At 41.4% G+C, this 9,158-nt stretch overlaps 1 pseudogene; it reads left to right on the top strand.

Annotated features, from left to right (window-relative positions):
* The first annotated feature begins 222 nt into the window (after positions 1-222).
* On the top strand, positions 223-1,703 carry LOC137777886 (microspherule protein 1 pseudogene; annotated as a pseudogene).
* Positions 1,704-9,158: the final 7,455 nt, after the last annotated feature.

Raw genomic sequence — 9,158 nt, 5'->3', positions numbered from 1 at the left:
CCGTGCCTGGCACGTGTGTCTTTCGGTCCTGGCTGGGCATTGCCACCTCCCCCTGGGCCAGCACCACCCACGTACCTCTTGGCAGAGGCCACAATTGATTGACTTGCTGTTGAGCTTCCACTCTTTGGCATGGCTGCATTTTGATGGCAGAGGGAGCAGTTATGCCCAGAGCCCAGTGTGTCGGCATCACCAGTCTGACCTGAGCACCATGTGCTGCACGACATGACACGTGGCACAGGGAGAACTGCCCAGCATGGAAGATTCTCAGGGGCTGCTAGAGTCACCCCTGATGGCATCAGGCCTGCCAGCCACTCAGAGGATGAGGAGTCACTGGCAGGGCAGAAGCGGGCCTCCTCACAGGCTTTGGGCACCATCCCTAAACGGAGAAGCTCCTCCAGGTTCATCAAGAGAAAGAAGTTTGACGATGAGCTGGTGGAGAGCAGCCTGGCTAAGTCCTCTACCCGGGCGAAGGGGGCCAGTGGGGTGGAACCAGGGTGCTGTTCGGAGAGTGAACCCTCCTCCAGTGGGAAGAAGGTGTCTAAGGCCCCCAGCACCCCTGTGTCACCCAGCCCAGCCCCAGCCCCAGCCCCAGCCCCAGCCCCTGGACTCACCAAGCATGTGAAGAAGAACAAACAGCCTCTCCAGGTGACCAAGGCTCTGGGCCGCTGGAAGCCTGCACATGACCTCCTGCTCATCAGTGCCGTACTGCAGACCAATGACCTGAGATCTGTCCACCTGGCTGTGAAGTTCAGCTGCCGCTTTACCCTGCAGGAAGTCCAGGAGCACTGGTCCGCCCTGCTCTACGATCCTGTCATCTCCAACCTGGCCTGCCAGGCCATGAGACAGCTGCACCCAGAGGCCATTGCTGCCATCCAGAGCAAGGCCCTGTTTAGCAAGGCTGAAGAGCAGCTGCTAAGCAAAGTGGGATCAACCAGCCAGCCGACCTTGGAGACCTTCCAGGACCTGCTGCACAGACACCCTGATGCCTTCTACCTGGCCCGTACTGCCAAGGCTCTGCAGGCCCAGTGGCAGCTCATGAAGCCGTATTACCTGTTGGAGAACCAGACAGCCGCTGCCCAAGGGGGACCAAGTGCTGAACTTCTCCATCGCAGAGGACTTGATTGATGACAGTAAGCTGAGTGACATGCGAGATGAAGTCCTAGAATATGAGCTGACAGTGGCTGACTGACGCCAGAAACAAGAGATTCGGCAGCGGGAACAGGAACTGCGTAAGTGGCTGCTAGTAGATAACATCGCAGGCATGAGCTCTCCGGACTTTGACAACCAGACCCTGGCAGTGCTGTGGGGCCGCATGGTGCGATGCACTTGAGAAAGATCACCCTAGGCAGAGCAACCGAGGATAACCAGATTGACGCAGGCCTGTCTCTGGAGGGTCCGGCCTGAAAGATCTCCCAGAAGCAAGGTGTCATCAAGCTGAAAAACAACGGTGATTTCTTCATTGCCATTGAGGCCTGGTGGCCCATCTACATCAATGGACGGCCTGTGCTGTGTGTTTCCAAATGGCGCCTTAGCAACAGCTCCATGGTGGAGATTGCCAGCCTGTAATTCGTCTTCCTCATCTACAAGGACCTCATTGCCCTTATTCAGGCCGAGGCTGCCAAGATCACGCCACAGTGAGAAGTGGTGGCAGGACCCATGGGCTCTCTCTGGCCTCAGTTTCCCCTGCCATCCCAGACCCCTGGAGCTGGGAACTCAGGCTCCTGGAAAAACCAGAGGGGGCTGAGGGAGATTCAGCTCCTGGCCCCTTGATCTGAGCCTCTGTGGGAGGGCGGAGCTGGCCCTGGGGAAGCCCCTAGAGGCTGGGACCCTCAGGCTTCCTTAGTGCCAGAGCCCCTCCCCTTCTCTCTCTGCAGAGGACCCTACCCTTTCCCCCAGATTCCCACCTTTGCCCCGTGTCTCCAGCTGATTAGCTTCAGACTTTTCCTTTATTATTTTTCTTTTGTAAATACAAAGCACTGAGTTCCGAAGTAAAAACAAACAAACAAACAAAGGGATACATTGAGAGTAATAATCCCTACTCCAGAATATGGTTACATGTAAAACAAACATATAAAATACATCCATATTATATTATTCACATATAAAATAAGCAAGATCACATATATAATAAACTGATATTTTGTGGCTCTAATATCTACCTTCCAACTTTGTAATGCAATGAACTAAGAAAGTCCCACCAGGTGGGAATTGTCTCACTTCTAGGCTTGTCCAGACCATCACTTTCATTGTCTTGGTTCTGTATGTGGACTGATCAGCACTTGATTCTTAATGACCTTCCATAGTATTCAGTCTCTGCATTGGCAAGGTTGTCTCCTTATACATTAAGATTCTTATACTCAATGTAGATAATTCTCAATATATCTGTCTATAGTTTAAGGAAATAAAGAGTTACATCAGCTGTATTCTTTTTCTCTCTTGATATCCTTGAATGGCATTTTACTCAGACATATTTCTTGAACGCCTATGCAGGGTAGTGTGCGAGCTAGTGGATGAATAAGATAGATATGGTTCTTGCACTTGTCACATTCACAACTCCTCCATAAATAAAGGCCCTGCTGGAACAGAAGGCACGTTGGTCTTCTTCAATATGCCACCTTCTAAATGCCTGAGAATCACTTGAGAAATGATCTCTCTGTGCATTGGTGTCTTTTCTCTGCTTGTAGGGGGCTTGGGATGGGGAAATACTCCTCCCTTCCTAAGACAGTTTGTGTGGGACATTAATGATATTCCTTTGGTTTGTTTGAGATAGGTGATTGTTTATAGTTTAAATATTTCTTATGTGCCTATGTAGAATAGAATTACTCTTTCTTCTCTGAACTTAAAACGCTGTTAATAAGTGGACTCCATAGAAAGGAAGATGACTTTTTGAAAAGCAGTTGATCCTTGAACAATGTAGGGATTAAGAGTGCCCACCCTCCCCACAGTTGAAAAACCACAGATAATTTATAGTCCCTTTCTGTATATAGTATGTGGTTCTTCCGTATGTGTGGTTCTGCATCTGCTGATTCAACCAACCAACTGTTGTGTAGTACTGAAGTATTTACCATTGAAAAAAAAACCTGCATATAAGTGGAACTGCATATAAGTACAGTTCAAACCTGTGTTGCTCAAGAGTCAATGTACTATGTCCTAGGTTGTCAATTATATCTTGGCTTTCTCCTCTGTGCTAGAGTACAAATTACCAGGTGGAAGAAGGGTAGAGTAGTTCATTGAAATTCTTTTAAAGGAAAATAAAGCCCATGTGCACCACTAGACTATTAAAATGTGTTCTTATTAAGAAAGGAGCATTTGAATAAAAATTCAACTTGTTTTTTTAAAAAGCCAAATTTGAAAAATTGAAGGTAAAATGGAAGAGTATCTTCAAAAGTGTTCTGGAAGTTTCTAGTTGTATTATTCCAAACTGGTGATGTTAATATTTTAAAATAATAATACCTGCATGGTTTATTATTCTCCAGGGATACTCTGATCATTGGAGTTGTGCTATTTATTTATTAGATAGTGTTGGAAGTGAATTGAGAGGTACTGAGAGAAAATTCAAGAGTTGCTGAATTCTCCCTGAGGTTTCCAAGTTTGTGCATACATAATGGTTTTAGTCACTTACTCATTTTTCTCCCTACCTTACTGCCAATGCCTACTTTGTGTTTGTACAAATTTTTGTTTCTCAAGAAAAAAAATCTATTTCTGAACAATATCATATTGTATCTCCAAACTTCTCTTAAAGCTTTTTTGCTTAATTTTCAGTGTGCATAATTTCACTTCTCTTTTTTCACTGCCAATGTCTTAATTGAAATTTTAATACTCTCTTTTTCACTGTTCATCAGTTTATTGTCCTAAAAAACATGGATTCGATCCCTGGTGCTCTACAGAAACTACAATTGATTCTTCCATTGCCTCAAACAAAACGTGGCTTTTTGTTTCAACAGTATTGTATTAATTGTCTATTGTTACACAGTAAATTATCACAAACTTAGTGGCTTAAAACAACACACAATTTATTATCCCACCATTTCTGTGGGCCAGGAATTTTGAGCACTGCTGAAACGTGGTCTTTGCTTCAGGATGTCTCAGAAGGCGGCAGTGAAATCATTGGTCAAGGCTGGGATCTCATCTGAAGGTTCAACTGAGTTTGCATACTTATTGGCAGGATTCAGTTTCTTGAGGCTGTTGATCCAGAGGCCTCAGTTCTTTGCTGGGCTGTTGACCACTTTCTTTTTTCTTAACATCTTTATTGTAGTATAATTGCTTTACAATGGTGTGTTAGTTTCTGCTTTATAACAAAGTGAATCAGTTATACATATACATATATCTGATATCTCTTCCCTCTTGCATCTCCCTCGCTCCCACCATCCCTATCCCACCCCTCCAGGTGGTCACAAAGCACCGAGCTGATCTCCCTGTGCTATGCAGCTGCTTCCCACTAGCTATCTATTTTACATTTGGTAGAGTATATATGTCCATGCCACTCTCTCATTTTGTCCCAGTTTACCCTTCCCCCTCCCTGTGTCCTCAAGTCCATTCTCTAGTAGGTCTGCATCTTTATTCCCGTCTTGCACCTAGGTTCTTCATGACCATTTTTTTTTTTAGATTCCATATATATGTGTTAGCATACGGTATTTGTTCTTCTCTTTCTGACTTACTTCATTATGTATGACAGACTGTGGGTCCATCCACCTCACTACAGATAACTCAATTTTGTTTCTTTTTATGGCTGAGTAATATTCCATTGTATATATGTGCCACATCTTCTTTATCCATTCATCTGTTGATGGACACTTAGGTTGCTTCCATATCCTGGGTATTGTAAATAATGCTTCAATGAACACTGTGGTATATGACTCTTTGAATTATGGTTTTCTCAGGGTATATGCCCAGTAGTGGGATTAGTGGGTGGTATGGTAGTTCTATTTTTAGTTTTTTAAGGAACATACATCCTGTTCTCCATAGTGTCTGTATCAATTTATATTCCCACCAACAGTGCAAGAGGGTTCCCTTTTCTCCACACCCTTTCCAGCATTTACTGTTTGTAGATTTTTTGATGCTGGCCATTCTGACCGGTGTGAGATGATATTGTAGTTATGATTTGCATTTCTCTAATGATTAACGATGTTGAGCATTCTTTCATGTGTCTGTTGGCAATCTGTATATCTTCTTTGGAGAAATGTCTATTTAGGTCTTCTGCCCATTTTTGGATTGGGTTGTTTGTTGTTTTGATATTGAGTTGCATGAGCTGCTTGTAAATTTTGGAGATTAAACCTTTGTCAGTTGCTTCATTTGCAAATATTTTCTCCCATTCTGAGGGTTGTCTTTTGGTTCTGTTTATGGTTTCCTTTGCTGTGCAAAAGCGTTTACATTTCATTAGGTCCCATTTGTTTATTTTTGTTTTTATTTCCATTTCTCTAGGAGGTGGGTCAAAAAGGATCTTGCTGTGATTTATGTCATAGAGTGTTCTGCCTATGTTTTCCTCTAAGAGTTTCATAGTGTCTGGCCTTACATTTAGGTCTTTAATCCATTTTGAGTTTATTTTTGTGTATGGTGTTAGGAAGTGTTCTAATTTCATTCTTTTACATGTAGCTGTCCAGTTTTCCCAGCACCACTTATTGAAGAGGGTGTCTTTTCTCCATTGTATATTCTTGCATCCTTCACCAAAGATAAGGTGACCATAGGTGCATGGGTTTATCTCTGGGCTTTCTATCCTGTTCCATTGATCTATATTTCTGGTTTTGTGCCAGTACCATACTGTCTTGATTACTGTAGCTTTGTAGCATAGTCTGAAGTCTGGGAGCCAGATTCCTCCAGCTCCGTTTTTCTTTCTCAAGATTGCTTTGGCTATTTGGGGTCTTTTGTGTTTCCATACAATTTGTGAAATTTTTTCTTCTAGTTGTGTGAAAAATGCCATTGGCAGTTTGATAGGGATTGCATTGAATCTGTAGATTGCTTTGGGTAGTATAGGCATTTCCACAAGGTTGATTCTTCCAATGCAAGAACATGGTATATCACTCCATCTGTTGGTATCATCTTTAATTTCTTCCATCAGGGTCTTATAGTTTTCTGCATACAGGTCTTTTGTTTCCTTAGGTACGTTTATTCCTAGGTATTTTATTCTTTTTGTTGCAATGGTAAATGGGAGTGTTTCTTTAATTTCTCTTTCAGATTTTTCATCATTAGTGTATAGGTATGCAAGAGATTTCTGTGCATTAATTTTGTATCCTGCTACTTTACCAAATTCATTGATTAGCTCTAGTAGTTTTCTGGTAGCACCTTTAGGATTCTCTATGTATAATATCATGTCATCTACAAATAGTGACAGCTTTATTTCTTCTTTTCCGATTTGTATTCCTTTTATTTCTTTTTCTTCTCTGACTGCTGTGGCTAAAACTTCCAAAACAATGTTGAATAATAGTGGTGAGAGTGGGCAACCTTGTCTTGTTCCTGATCTTAGTGGAAATGGTTTCAGTTTTTCACCATTGAGGACGATGTTGGCTGTGGGTTTGTCATATATGGCCTTTATTATGTTGAGGTAAGTTCCCTCTACGTGTACTTTCTGGAGAGTTTTTTTTTTTTTTTTTTAAGAAATTCACGTTCTTTTATTTATTTATTTATTTATTTATGACTGTGTTGGGTCTTCGTTTCTGTGCGAGGGCTTTCTCTAGTTGTGGCGAGTGGGGGCCACTCTTCATCGCGGTGCGCGGGCCTCTCACTGTCGCGGCCTCTCCTGTTGCGGAGCACAGGCTCCAGACGCGCAGGCTCAGTAGTTGTGGCTCACGGGCCCAGTTGCTCCGTGGCATGTGGGATCCTCCCAGACCAGGGCTCGAACCCGTGTCCCCTGCATTGGCAGGCAGATTCTCAACCACTGCGCCACCAGGGAAGCCCTGGAGAGTTTTTATAATAAATTGGTGTTGAATTTTGTCAAAAGCTTTTTCTGCATCTATTGAGATGATCATATGGTTTTTATTCTTCAGTTTGTTAATATGGTGTATTACATTAATTGATTTGCATATATTGAAGAATCCTTGCATACCTGGGATAAACCCCAGTTGATCATAGTGTATGATCCTTTTAATGTGCTGTTGGATTCTGTTTGCTAGTATTTTGTTGAGGATTTTTGCATCTATGTTCATCAGTGATATTGGCCTATAGTTTTCTTTCTTTGTGACATCTTTGTCTGGTTTTGGTATCAGGGTGATGGTGGCCTCGTAGAATGAGTTTGGGAGTGTTCCTCCTTCTGCTATATTTTGGAAGAGTTTGAGAAGGATAGGTGTTAGCTCTTCTCTAAATGTTTGACAGAATTCGCCTGTGAAGCCATCTGGTCCTGGGCTTTTGTTTGTTGGAAGATTTTTAATCACAGTTTCAATTTCAGTGCTTGTGATTAGTCTGATTATATTTTCTATTTCTTCCTGGTTCAGTCTTAGAAGGTTGTGCTTTTCTAAGAATTTGTCCATTTCTTCCAGGTTGTCCATTTTATTGGCATATAGTTGCTTGTAGTAATCTCCCATGATCCTTTGTATTTCTGCAGTGTCGGTTGTTACTTGTCCTTTTTCATTTCTAATTCTATTGATCTGAGTCTTCTCCTTTTTTTCTTGATGAATCTGGCTAATGGTTTATCAATTTTGTTTATCTTCACAAAGACCCAGCTTTTAGTTTTATTGATCTTTGCTATGGTTTCCTTCATTTCTTTTTCATTTATTTCTGATCTGATATTTATGATTTTTTTCCTTCTGCTAACTCTGGGGTTTTTTTGTTCTTTTTTCTCTAATTGCTTTAGGTGTAAGGTTAGGTTGTTTATTTGAGATGTTTCTTTTTTCTTGAGGTAGGATTGTATTGCTCTAAACTTCCCTCTTAGAACTGCTTTTGCTGCATCCCATAGGTTTTGGGTCATCGTGTTTTCATTGTCATTTGTTTTTGGGTATATTTTGATTTCCTCTTTGATTTCTTCAGTGACCTCTTGGTTATTAAGTAGTGTATTGTTTAGCCTCCATGTGTTTGTATGTTTTACAGACTTTTTCCTGTAATTGATATCTAATCTCATAGCATTGTGGTCGGAAAAGATACTTGATATGATTTCATTTTTCTTAAATTTACCAAGGTTGATTTGTGACCCAAGGTATGATCTATCCTGGAGAATGTTTCATGAGCACTTGAGAAGAAAGTGTATTCTGTTTTTTTTTGGACGGAAGGTCCTATAAATATCAATTAAGTCCATCTTGTTTAAGGTATCATTTAAAGCTTGTGTTTCCTTATTTATTTTCATTTTGGATGATGTGTCCATAAGTGAAAGTGGGGTGTCAAAGTTCCCTAGTATGATTGTGTTACTGTCGATTTCCCCTTTTATGGCTGTTAACATTTGCCTTATGTATTGAGGTGCTCCTATGTTGGGTGCATAAATATTCACAATTGTTATATCTTCTTCTTGGATTGATCCCTGATCATTATGTAGTGTCCTTCTTTGTCTGTTGTAATAGTCTTTGTTTTAAAATCTATTTTGTCTGAAATGAGAATTGCTGCTCCAGCTTTCTTTTGATTTCCATTTGCATGGAATGTCTTTTTCCATCCCCTCACTTTCAGTCTGTATGTGTCCCTAGGTCTGAAGTGGGTCTCTTGTAGACAGTGTATATCCAGGTCTTGTTTCTGTATCCATGCAGCCAGTCTATGTCTTTTGGTTAGAGCATTTCATCCATTTACACTTAAGGTAATTATCGACATGTATGTTCCTATTACCGTTTTCTTAATTGTTTTGGGTTTGTTATTGTAGGTGTTTTCCTTCTCTTGTGTTTCCTGCCTAGAGAAATTCCTTTACCATTTGTTGTAAAGCTGGTTTGGTGGTGCTGAACTCTCTCAGCTTTTGCTTGTCTGTAAAGGTTTTAATTTCTCCATCAAATCTGAATGAGATCCTTGCTGGGTAGAGTAATCTTGGTTGTAGGTTTTTCCCTTTCATCACTTTAAATATGTCCTGCTGCTCCCTTCTGGCTTTCAGAGTTTCTGCTGAAAGATCAGCTGTTAACTTTATGGGGATTCCCTTGTATGTTATTTGTTGTTTTTCCCTTGCTGCTTTTAACATTTTTTCTTTGTATTTAATTTTTGGTAGTTTGATTAATATGTGTCTTGGCGTGTTTCTCCTTGGATTTATCCTGTATCGGACT

This window comes from Eschrichtius robustus, chromosome 15 (assembly GCF_028021215.1).
Source record: "Eschrichtius robustus isolate mEscRob2 chromosome 15, mEscRob2.pri, whole genome shotgun sequence".
NCBI classification, from domain to species: Eukaryota; Metazoa; Chordata; class Mammalia; order Artiodactyla; family Eschrichtiidae; genus Eschrichtius; species Eschrichtius robustus.
This window is presented reverse-complemented; position numbering and strand designations above follow the sequence as displayed.